At 37.5% G+C, this 12,155-nt stretch overlaps 1 protein-coding gene across 1 annotated transcript in view; it reads left to right on the forward strand.

Annotated features, from left to right (window-relative positions):
- The window catches only part of LOC105334969 (ankyrin repeat domain-containing protein 17), a 776,771-nt gene that overhangs the window by 373,739 nt on the left and 390,877 nt on the right, over nucleotides 1–12,155 (forward strand). The gene's annotated exons all lie outside the window — the stretch shown is intronic.

Genomic DNA, 12,155 nt, shown 5'->3' on the forward strand with positions numbered 1-12,155 from the left:
GTATGGACAGGATAATTAGAGTTAGTTATAAGAAAACATATATGTATTACTTTACTCGTTCGTTGCTAGTCAACGATTTCTTTAATCACGTATGTGTATACTAAAAATATATGTACAACATTATTGACCACAAAAGGTCGTTTATTTCTCAAATGATTTTAATCAAACTTACTTTGATATATTGCTGTTTTAGAATGTATTTAATTCTTTTTTTCCCCTTGTAATCAACTGGAATTTTAAAGGACACTTGCTAAAAAGGTATGCATTTGTTCTTAAAAAAATTCCACTGATTAAAATTGAAAAAGTTGCATACATTTTCTTAAATTATGATAAAGTTTTTAATAGGAAACCGAAATTTTAGTTTTATTTGTTGAGTAATAAGCGAGTTACAGAGCTTGAAATTCTTCGCTATGTAAACAAAGCGTTTGTTTACATTTTGATTGTTGATTGTCGTTGAAGTTAAAAAAAAATTGGAATGTGTTAAACGAAAGGAATTGTAGATCTATGCTTAAAATCAATAAAAAGATAGACAAATGAGCTGAAAAAAGATTTTTACTGGTATATAAAGTCTATGTCAACAAAAACAGGACACGAGCCTTGTTTACATGACAAAGAATAGTGAGCCCTGTATCCTGCTTATAACTCTACGACTGACTCTCAAATTTGATTTGATCAGTTAAAACGCATTTCAAAAGCATTGTAAATAATAAAAACATGAAATTAAATTTGACCAAAATCGTGACCATGCCCCTTTAAAGTTTGAGTATTTTCTTATACTTTTATCTAGAGCTCTTCCTCTTAAGAAGATAAACAAAGTCTAAAAATGGTCAAGACCATCTAGACAACTTACGTTTATGTATTGTCGATTATTTGTTCATGTGACCGAGTTTGTGATATGCATGTTATGTTAAAAGAACTAAGTTAGATGTAGTAATAGTTAGATGGTACCCGATCCTACCTCTATCCTTTTAGAGGTCCGTGTTGCTCTGCTTTGAATTTGTTTTTCGTTTTGAGATGGTTGACAGTTTGTTATTGTCATTTTTTCATGTATACTTATGACATTTGATATTTGCTATAGATAAATTCTATCGAATACCTTCATCATAATTATAGTTTTGTTGTATCATCGTACTTTTAAGTTCATCTATTTTCACCAAACTATTAGACTCCCTCACGTTAACTGCTGTACTACTCTTTTGTAAGAAAAATATTTATATGTAAAAATTTTGATGAGACATGACGTCAATTTCTTACTCTACGTCATTTAATTATCAATCAAACATTGTCAAAAGTATACCCTGTAAGATAGCAGTTGTTGTGGTTATCGTGAAAGGGTCTACAGTATAAGTTCCCTCTTTATATGTCAAACAATTTTAAAACAAAAGATAACTCTTTATATATCAAATATGTCCACGATTAATGTTTTGCATTGTTGATTTCTGTACAATTAGTGCCAACCTTATCCACTTTTGTTCAATGATTTTATTATGCATGTAATGCTTATCTTTAGTGAGAAGGATTAGGGGTATGCATGCTTTAAATTTGCAATGACAAGAACGTTGTACAAATTCAGATCAACATTTTGAATGCAATCAATAATTACAGTAGTTCATTATTCAAGGCCGTGCGCCATGTTTATTAAAGTCTGACCCGGTTGCAGTTTCCATCCGTTTTTATTGTGTGTGGTTTTGTTTTAAATAAATACACACACCTGTAAGTGAAAACGATTGAAATTAATATATTGCAAAATTCTCAAAATTCTCAAGATTTCTTCATTTTTTTTTTACTATTTTGGCTGTGTATTGAAACCTGAAGTGCTAGAGAGAGCGTTTTCAAAAACTGGAATTTTTCATTTCAGTGGATGAATTTAGATTGGGACCAAAGATATTTTAATTATGATTGTCAAAATATAACGCAAAAGGTGGTGAAAGCAGAAACCTGGAGCAGAGTATAGTCAAAAGAATTCCATTTTTTTAACAGCCAATCAAGACAATCCTTTGAAATCCATTAGATTTTATGCAATCGTTCTGAAACGCTTATAACTTTGAGCTGTTCCTATCTAATCAATAACGGCTCGCAAATGAAAGGAAACCGCTCCCGGCGTAAAGAACAGTTTTACTTCCGTTTTACTTTGTTCCCATCACATACGAATCATAAACTGTTTCCGAGTCAGTGGAAATATATGGAAATACCACGTACAGTGGCCAATCGAACGGGGGAAAATACCGGTAAATGTCCTTTGCAGTTAAACCACTTTTTAAAAAGAGAAATGAGGACCACTGATCTGGTTGGATTTATTGCGTGGACCCTGAGGTCCACGTAGAAAATATATAAGCGAGGTTAAACCGGGTGCTATGGGGACAATTTAGCCTGCGCATGAGTTAGCCTGGTTCCTTTGCGTAATGGGCAGCTTAAGGAACCAGGCTAGCACACGTTTATCTGAATCGGGATCGGAATTCCATGCCATTTGCACACATAAGTTCAAAGGCGCTGTAATTGTAAAGTTGTCGGTAAACAGTACAGAAACAAAAATTTCTTTTAAAGAAATGGTCAGAATGTGATATGAACTGTCAGTATTATGAAATAAGGTAATATTATGCCGAAACTACAACTGGCATCAAATAGCATAATTTGCAATGTTTTGTTCTTTTCCGAATACACATGTAGCTTAACTTTACTTTTACAGTAGGCGAAGTTAGAGTACTTAAACATTTTTAAGCATTTAATTATTATTGAATTGTTATGTGACTGTATATGATAGATGATTGAATAATTATGTCACTGTATAAAAGTTAAAATCTCAAGAAAAATGCATCAAAATATGAAATTAATTTACACAAAGCTGTCACTGCATAATTAACAAAGTAAAGCGAAGCGTACTGTGTGCGCAACTAGTAGAATTCGCCGAATGTCTGATACTATACATGCAATCTTCATTTATATAGATTATAATTATTTTAGAAGTATAAACCCTTTAAACTCTTGAGATAAAAAGTCAGGGCTATACGTGATACAACGTACAAATTTAGTGGTTAAAAGCAGGGGGTTAGAGTCGGTGGAATCTCTGATAATCTTACGTCTTTCACGTTTTCGTTGGAAACACATGCACATGGTCCACGTATTGTAGTCCTTTTTTAAAGGACAGTAACTTGTATTATATATTACCTACTGTATTACATGTAACTGGCCATGAGAACGATAACAATTTTATTGTCCACCGAGACAGCAACTATTTTCTGAGGCTTCGCCTCGGGAAATACATGGGGACAATAAACTTGCTATCGTTTTCATAGCCAACAAGTAGTATTTTGTTACATCGAACAAAGCATAGAAAATATTCACAGACTGAGTTATGTTTTATAAAAAAAATTAGAATTTTTTTCCCTAACTTTTTACTTCTTAGATGCGTGCACTGTATTGTAAAATGTTTTACATAGAGGTATTTTTGAAAATAATAAACAGGATCACTTTTTCTCGGTTTTCCTTTTACGTTCAAGAACGGTCTAAGACATTTCTTGATGCGTCGTTGATGTTTCTGTCAAAGTGTTTCCTTTGTGGTCTTCCTTGATGCACAAGGATGCATTCACAGACACAACAAGGAAAGGCGCCAGGAACTGCACACAAGGCATTTTGATTTCTTATGACCTTTCTACATTTCTGTGCACTTATACTTTTATTTTCGCCTTCCTGTAGCTTTTTTATTACCTGTATGACTCATAAAAGAATTTGAAGATTTTTTTATAAAATGTTTATTTCACAAATATATTATTCTAATATTTTTTAATGAATCTTGAAGCTGTTAGGTGCAATAGCTATACACACATGTGTAAACAAGCAATATTCGTACAAGTTTTCTTCCAAGTGGAAAACCCCCCCAAATCTTTCATATACTTTAGCTGAAGCTTTCTCCGTTAGGCCAGATAAAAATATTATATAACCTACAGTCCTAGGCTTATTCTTTTATTTGCGGCTTTCATTAGACTAGGCTTTTTTTATTACATGTATGACTCATGACAGAAGTTGAAGATGCTGATAAATGGAATTTTTATATTTACAAATATATTATTTTTGGTCAGATTATTATTCTTGAACGAATCTTGAATCTTTTAGGTATAATGTTAATAAACACTTGTATAAACATGGAGTGGTCGACAAATATTTCTACCAATTTTCCTCATAATACCCCATCTCTTTCATATTCCAAGGTTAAAGCCTGTTTGGCCAGATCAGCATATACAATGTGCACATTGCAGACAAACTTATCGATATGTACTCTTCAAAATTATCGAACTTGTTTTTCATTGATGCTCCAGCTACTACCCCTTCAAATATATAATGGAATGGCAGATGATTTTTTTTATTAGGAATGAGAATGTTTTATCATGCCTGTGTTCGTTTGGCCTAAAATGTATTTTTGCTAATTATCTTCGACATGTATCATACCGTTATGTTACTTCCTTAATACATATTATTAATACATCGGCATATTATTGATCGAAGATTGATTCCAATCAACCACGCACACAAATATATGAATATATTGAAAATCTAATAAGATAGCTTGCGGCAGCTGACACACTAATTGTGATAGCATTAAACAAACGTTAATTTCATTTATGTGCATTTTCATGATAAAATGATTTTCGATAAAACAAATAAGGCCATGTTGACGCATGCGCATATCGCGGCCAGCTGTTTCCTCGGTTCTTTGTCGCCCACCTTATCTTCTTTTTCCTGACACACCTGTTGTATCTACTACAAAGTATTTTTCACCAAGATCTTAACAAAAAACATTGTTCCATCTGAACTGTTATAGGGGTGTTTGTATGGGTAAGAGAAAAACTGGGGTAGTGGTAATTATGTAGGGAAAAAAATGTTCATAAAAGAATCTCCGTATACTAGTAGATGCTTGTCGACGCATTTGAATGTCAGGGTACTCAGCTTTAAAAACTGTAAAAACAAAAGATGTTTAAAGTACATAGTATGGCTGCATTAAAATGGTTTATTAATCAATATGACATCTTAATGGGTTGTTTTATTCAACACTTTTGTGGTGTAACAAATTACTATGACTGTAGAAGATTTTATACAGAAAATCTGTTGTTTTAAAGCAAAATCGACTCTTAAAAACTTTATACATGTAATCCCAAAATAAACGAATACGCGTTTTGTGCACTTCTGTACGTCCAGTATCTGTGAATTTAAATGCATGAATACATACAGTATTTGCATTATTGATTTATCAATTCTGATATACCACACTCTAAAACGATCAAATAGTCTTATCGTCTCTTCATGTAATGTAAATTAATTTCAACAAATTCTTGGTTTTTTTTTATTTATGTTCAGCATTTCAATCAGAAATAGTTGTTTAATTTAATTAATAATAGAATTTAGCAGCATAGTTTGACAACATCAAAGCATCTGTGTAACAAAATAGCCCTTGTTACATGTAATTATATAATCGAACACTGGTGATTGGACTTTATATTTACCTATTATTATATAATCGAACACTGGTGATTGGACTTTATATTTTACGTATCCTATAACTTTGACTATACTGATTGGACGTTACATATTATTCTTTGAACTATTGTGAATTGACTTATCATTTTATTTTAGAATCAGTATAGAATGCTTTCGTAAAGTAAATACCTTTATTTAATGTATATTCCATGTAAATTGAATCACGATAATTCTGTGTCCATCAAAGACTTTATTGCTTTAAAGGAAGGGTCAGAGAGAGAGCCAATAGCTACCATGTTTACATATTTATGGGGTATATTGTTTTGAGGTGAGAATCCTTTAATGACCGTAATTAAATCCTTGCTGGTCAGTATGTCTCCAATTTGGACATTATGTTCCCGATTAGTACACAAATATCCTGAGGGGGTAAAGTTTGATGTAAACCAAACAATTACATACATCAATCTGCTAATTGAAGTCAATTAGTCGTTTGATCGGTTCATGTAGATGACAGTAATTGGTCACGATACAGTGACCCACCCCCTAGTAAATATATGTCGCGACCTTGGTTGACCCTAAGTACACTGATTAGGGGCGGGTTCTTGACTGACCAGCTTGACGCCATCTTGGAGCATCATAGTAACAAGGTGGTGGCGCCCTCTTAATGGGCTTTTCAACACCCAATGAACACTTGTATTACTTTGATAGTTGTTTTCCCCAAATAGTATAAAACTACTAACTTCTCGCAAGTTAGGTTAATTCCGACGCTCTTTCGAACTCTCAACATCTCTCTCTGACTTCCCCGAATTGGGACTGTGTATCTAGTTTGCTTTTTGCCGAATAAAACCACTATACGATCACTTAAGACTTTTACTTAACGTGTACACTGCTTACGTAAGATACGCGTGGTAGTGTTATACGGGCTGATTGGCGCCAGCGACCAGGATTTGTACCTTCTTTAAAAGACTTTGGATTTTTGGATCTATCTAACCAGTCACGGTAAGACAATTTTATTATTCTTTACTGTCCTGTTTTGTAAGTCCGAGTCTCATCTACTCTTGATTTATTCTTATTTATTCTATTATTCTTTTGGGTATTTATTGTCTGGTAAACATGACTGAAGGTTTAGAACAAGCCACAAATATTGTTGCTGGTACGATACAGCAAGGGTTTACTGAACTTAGTACGACAGTGAATGAGAAACTCAAGCAAATTAAAATTGCCATTAAAAAGCAAGAAATCATAATTGATACACCTCCTTTTTCGGGGAAGCCGTCGGAATTCCGGGCTTGGATAAATGCAATAAACAAAGCTTTGGTCTTAAATCCCCATTTGACAGATGATGAAAAAGTCCGTCTTGCTCTAAGACATAGTAGGGGGGATGTAAGTGACTATATCGGCCTGTACATTGAACAGCGCGTGCATGACCAAACTGTAGAAAGGGGATGGGGACACCTGAAAAACCAACTAATATTAAGATTTGGGGAATGTAGTGACAAACATCACGCATATGCATCCCTGTTCAAAATTAAACAAAAACCTGACGAAAATGTCCAAGTGTACAGCACTCGACTCTCTCGACTGGCCCTCGATGCATTTGACAGCCTTGACCCTCCTGAGGTACAGCGCCAGTTGGTACAATTATTCATTGACGGTATGTCCGACGATCACATGAAAATTAAAATCATGCATCAAAAGCCGACTACGCTGACGGCTGCCGCGGATAGCGCGCTTTCAATACAGAACTTTCATACCGAGGTTAAAATGCGGTTAGGGAAAGAGTTTGTCCCGACGCGAGATCCGGAAGATGTGGTATTTCCCAGGCTCAGACCTGTCGCGCCTGATCTGCCTAACCCTATCCCAACTTTAAATCCTCAAAACCCCCTCCCTGCCCCTCGCACTATTGTGCCTATGGAAATAGGTCACATGCGGTATAGAAGAAGGCCCAGAACTGAACAATTTGAGAATGCATGCTTTAATTGTAAAAGAGAAGGTCACATAGCTCGAAATTGCCCCGAAAGAACAAGACAGCCCCAAGCTCGAAAACGTCCCACCCCAAAAAACCGTTTAAACTAAAAACCCTCCGTCGCAATGAGGCCGGCGGCGGAGGAGGAAAGGTAAGAGTAGGAGAACTAAGTAATCAATCACCCGCCAAGAGGTTAAAATCAGCTTTCATTAATTTTGCTGGTAGTCCAAATTCTTGTTTAATTAAAGTTCAGAACCAGAAACTTAGGGCTTTAGTGGATACTGGAGCAGAGGTGAGTCTTATCAAACGGAAAATTTACGATTCACTAAAATACAAACCGGAACTAAAAAGAAAAAGGTTAAATTTAATGGGTGTGGATGGTTCCCCACTAGACATAGATGGGGTGGCTAGAATTTCTTTTATTATTGGCGGAAATAGTGTTGTACAAGATTTTTATGTAACGCGCTCAATGTCCAGAAATGTTATCCTTGGACGTGATTGGTTGCTTAGTAACGGTGTTAGGTTGTATTTTGACCTAAAATCTTTAAGAATTAAGAATGCGTATGTGCCCCTGGAGGAGGATGTGCATATCTCATCTGTAGAAAAAGGTACGAATTGCAGACTGGCCTCACTGAAAATTAATGATTCTATCGTACCATTGGATGATGATTTGTGCATATCTTCCCTGCTACGAACCACAGGTAAAGTTAAAATAAAACCCCAGACAGCAGTACAAGTACCGGTAAAGGTTGGTAGTAATTGTCGCTCCCGCGAAATTGAAATTTATGGTCTTGATCGCGGATTTTTGTCCCTAAATCCAGGATTACTGGTCTGTAATGCGGTAGCCCCAAGGAACGAAAGAAATCGTTCAATGGTAATAGTCGTTAATACCACAGGTAAGTGTATGGTTTTAAGACGAGGTGCCGTTGTGGCCCGGGGCGAGCCGATTACAGATCAACGTGTTGAAGACCCGCGCACGTCGGATCCGTATCCGATACCGGAAATAAACGCTTTACAGACAGGCGCCCTCGATTTTAAGGCACCTGACGAATTTCAACTTTTGGTTAAAAATTTACTTGAAAAAAATATTGACTTATTTGCGAAGTCAGACGCGGACTTAGGACGGACCGATACCGTCAAGATGTCTATAGACACTGGTGACCATCACCCAATCAGGAAACGACCATACCGCGCTCCTTTGAATAAACGAAGAATAATTTCCCAAGCAGTCGATGAGATGCTGGCAGCGAAGGTGATAGAACGATCAGTATCCCCATGGTCCTTCCCGATGGTAATTGTGAAGAAAGCAGATGGGAGCAACCGACCCTGTGTGGATTACAGGTCCTTGAACAACATCACCAGGAAAAACAGTTATCCCTTGCCACTGATAGATGATATCCTCGCACAATTAGGCCAGGCTAAGTACTTTACTACGCTGGACTTAAAAAGCGGCTACTGGCAAGTGGCCATGGACGAGGAATCGAAATCAAAAACGGCATTTGCCTGTCATCGTGGACTTTTCCAGTTTAATGTTATGCCATTTGGGTTATGCAATGCTCCAGCAATTTTTCAAAATTTAATGGCAGTGGTTTTACAGGGATTAGAAGACTTTACAACAGCTTATCTTGATGACGTGATCATCTGGTCAACAGACGCAGAGCAACATCAACAACATCTTCAACAGGTATTTGATAGGTTACGACATCACGGGCTTAAATTGAAGTTAAAGAAATGCTCCTTTTATCAAAATCGAACCAATTATCTAGGCTTTATCATCAGCGAACAAGGTATTCAGCCCGACCCAGAGAAAGTTAAAATTATCAAAGCGTTGCCCCAACCTCGATGTGTCCGCGATGTTCGGTCGTTTATTGGCATGACTGGATACTATCGACGTTTTGTTCCCCAGTACTCACAGGTTGCAGAACCCCTGACAGCTCTTACAAGAAAACATGCCAGGTTTAAGTGGACAGAAGAGTGTACTGCTGCATTTGAGAAACTGAAGAGTTACTTGAGTACTGTGCCGCTCCTTGCGTATCCGGACCCCACCAAAAGTTATATACTATATACGGATGCGAGCCAAAATGCTATTGGGGCCTGCTTGACTCAACCTTGTGATGATCCCCCTGACAACCCCAACGTAAGGAATGAGAAACCTCTCTTCTTCCTATCCCACAAACTCAGTGACACACAGACAAGGTGGTCTGTTGTTGAAAAGGAGGCTTACGCTATCTACTATGCACTGCAAAAACTGGACGCGTACTTGCATGGAGCCTCTTTTATCATCCGCACAGATCACAAACCACTGAAGTATGTCTTGGAATCCCCCATGCAGAACAAGAAAATCCAGTTGTGGGCAATGTGTATGACTGGATATGACTGTACCGTAGAGTATGTTGCGGGTACAGATAACTCTTGTGCTGACCTCCTCTCTCGGATAGATCACTCACTACTGACTGATGACTCTGATATTTGCACAGAGACGGGACCGGATGTAAGCGACAAGACGTACGAGATCGGAGTCCTTGATTCTTCTAATTTTCGTCCTTATTTTCGTCCTAAGGATCATAAGGACTCCACAATCGAAGACGAAGGGCCAGAAGCTCTCAATAACAAGTTCAGAGACGAAAGGACGGACTCCTCTGATGAGGATGACATACCACTGGCCGAACTACAGAGACGAATAAGACATAGGGAAGAACGTTTAGCTGATAGGCCAAACGAACTTAGTGATCAGTTGACACTTGACCCCGACGACATTGAGACCGATGAGACTATGCATAATGACGTTGAACCACTCACAGACGAGCAACTCAAGAGGGATGATATAAGGTCAAATTCGGACGACGACATGTCAATTGGGGAGGTCAAGGTCAAGAGGCCCAAATCAAAAAGCATAAAGGCTAAGGGTCTCTTGAAAGCACTGTATCAATTTTTGTAAACTCGTATATACCCTCACCACGTGGATTTTAAAATCCGGACGATATTTACGTCTTTAGGTCTTAATGACTGACTTAAGCGTTGGAATAGCTAGATACATGATTAAAGCATTGTTTGTAAAGAATATTTTTTATAAATTAAATATGTTGGCCATGGGACGTTTAAGCCCAGCAGTTATTTCCCATTGTTCACGTCCCTCTTTTTAGACGGATATTCTACGGTTGAAGTATACCAAGTTGACAATTTACCTGTTCCACTAGTTACCACTTCTTCCGTTCCCGCTGAGGAACAACCGCTTTCTCCTAACTCCAATGATAATAATTTTGTTGCAAGATACGCGCTTGAAAATGAAATGCTAGCAATCATTCAGACCGAACCCAGTATGTCCTATTAACTTCACACGAATTGGATAAGTGTACCAATGTTGTCAAAGATTTTTGTACTATTAAGAGTCCCCTTTATCCTGTGCATTTGAGTAAAACCTGCTTAGTAGCCCTCTTTATGGAAAAGGCGAATGCAATAAAAACGTTTTGTGAAAAAGTAGTTCATGTGAGTAATTTGCCGCTGGCGCAGTATATTAGCGCTGGTCAGTGGGCTGTGTCGACAGTCCAAGAGTTGAAATTTTCTCAAGTCTGCCCGACAAGTGAACGCGGTACAGAGACCACGATTCGTTCTGTAAAGCCTCCGGTTGGCGTGCTGCGTTTACCGATGTCATCTCGAGCTGTACACGGTCAAATAACCTTATCCCCATATTTTCGCCGAGAAACGACTGTCAAATTCCCTGAAAACCACCTTAATATTACAATTGTACACACCCTCAATACCAAAAATATTTGGGAGAAATTTCACCGAACCTTACCCAACTTTACCTATCCTACTTATCCTTTTAAATTAAACAAAATTAAACACATTGAAATGGATGATTTGCAAAATGAGCTTAAGTACATGTATTTTCCACCTGAAGAAAAGTTTTACTTACCCCATTGGTCTTTTCCTTTCATAGGGATTTTGGGTATCTTACTCATTGTCGTATGTTTAATTAGTATTAAATGTCGTAAACGAATCAAGAGTAGAATAATTGGGCTCTGGAATGCAAAGGGGGATAGTGAGGAATATAAGATGTCAATACTGCCGTCGTATGCAGCGGTCAAGACCCAAGGTGGTGACATTCCTACACTATCCACTGCACCGCCTGCAGAGACTGAACCTACTGCGACCTTGCTACCTCAACAATCTCCAGCCAGAGACGCTCAGGATGACTGCTGAACACGGGCCTATCTATCCAAACCTACCAAGATTTGAACTGATTACAAGCCGGGCCTCATCTTTAATTGGGTCAGCTCCGACATCTATTACTGACTAAGGCAAATTAGGACATCTCCGGTTTACCGGACATGGGATGTATTGGGCACGTCTCATGTAAATCAACGGCCTTATTTTTATTTGAACTGATCTGGACTTGTATCAACGACCTGGACTTTCCTAAAGAACTTTCCGTGGGTATGTGCTACCTTACCCATAGCCAATAACTTTTAAATACTTGTTACAGCAAACTACAATCATGTATAGTGAAGCAGATGAGGGAAATGGAATATGTTAAACATTCCGATGATGACGGAAGGATGAATTACCTTCTACTTTTTGTGTATATTGTGTATAATCACAACCAGAGCCGAGGAAATACCGATGATTCTAGAAGTATCCACTTTCTAGTATCACTTCGACGATGTTACCGATGACACCGACTACGACGAACCTACACCAGACCTGTGTTTCGTTTCCG

Source organism: Magallana gigas, chromosome 8 (assembly GCF_963853765.1).
Source record: "Magallana gigas chromosome 8, xbMagGiga1.1, whole genome shotgun sequence".
NCBI lineage: Eukaryota > Metazoa > Mollusca > Bivalvia > Ostreida > Ostreidae > Magallana > Magallana gigas.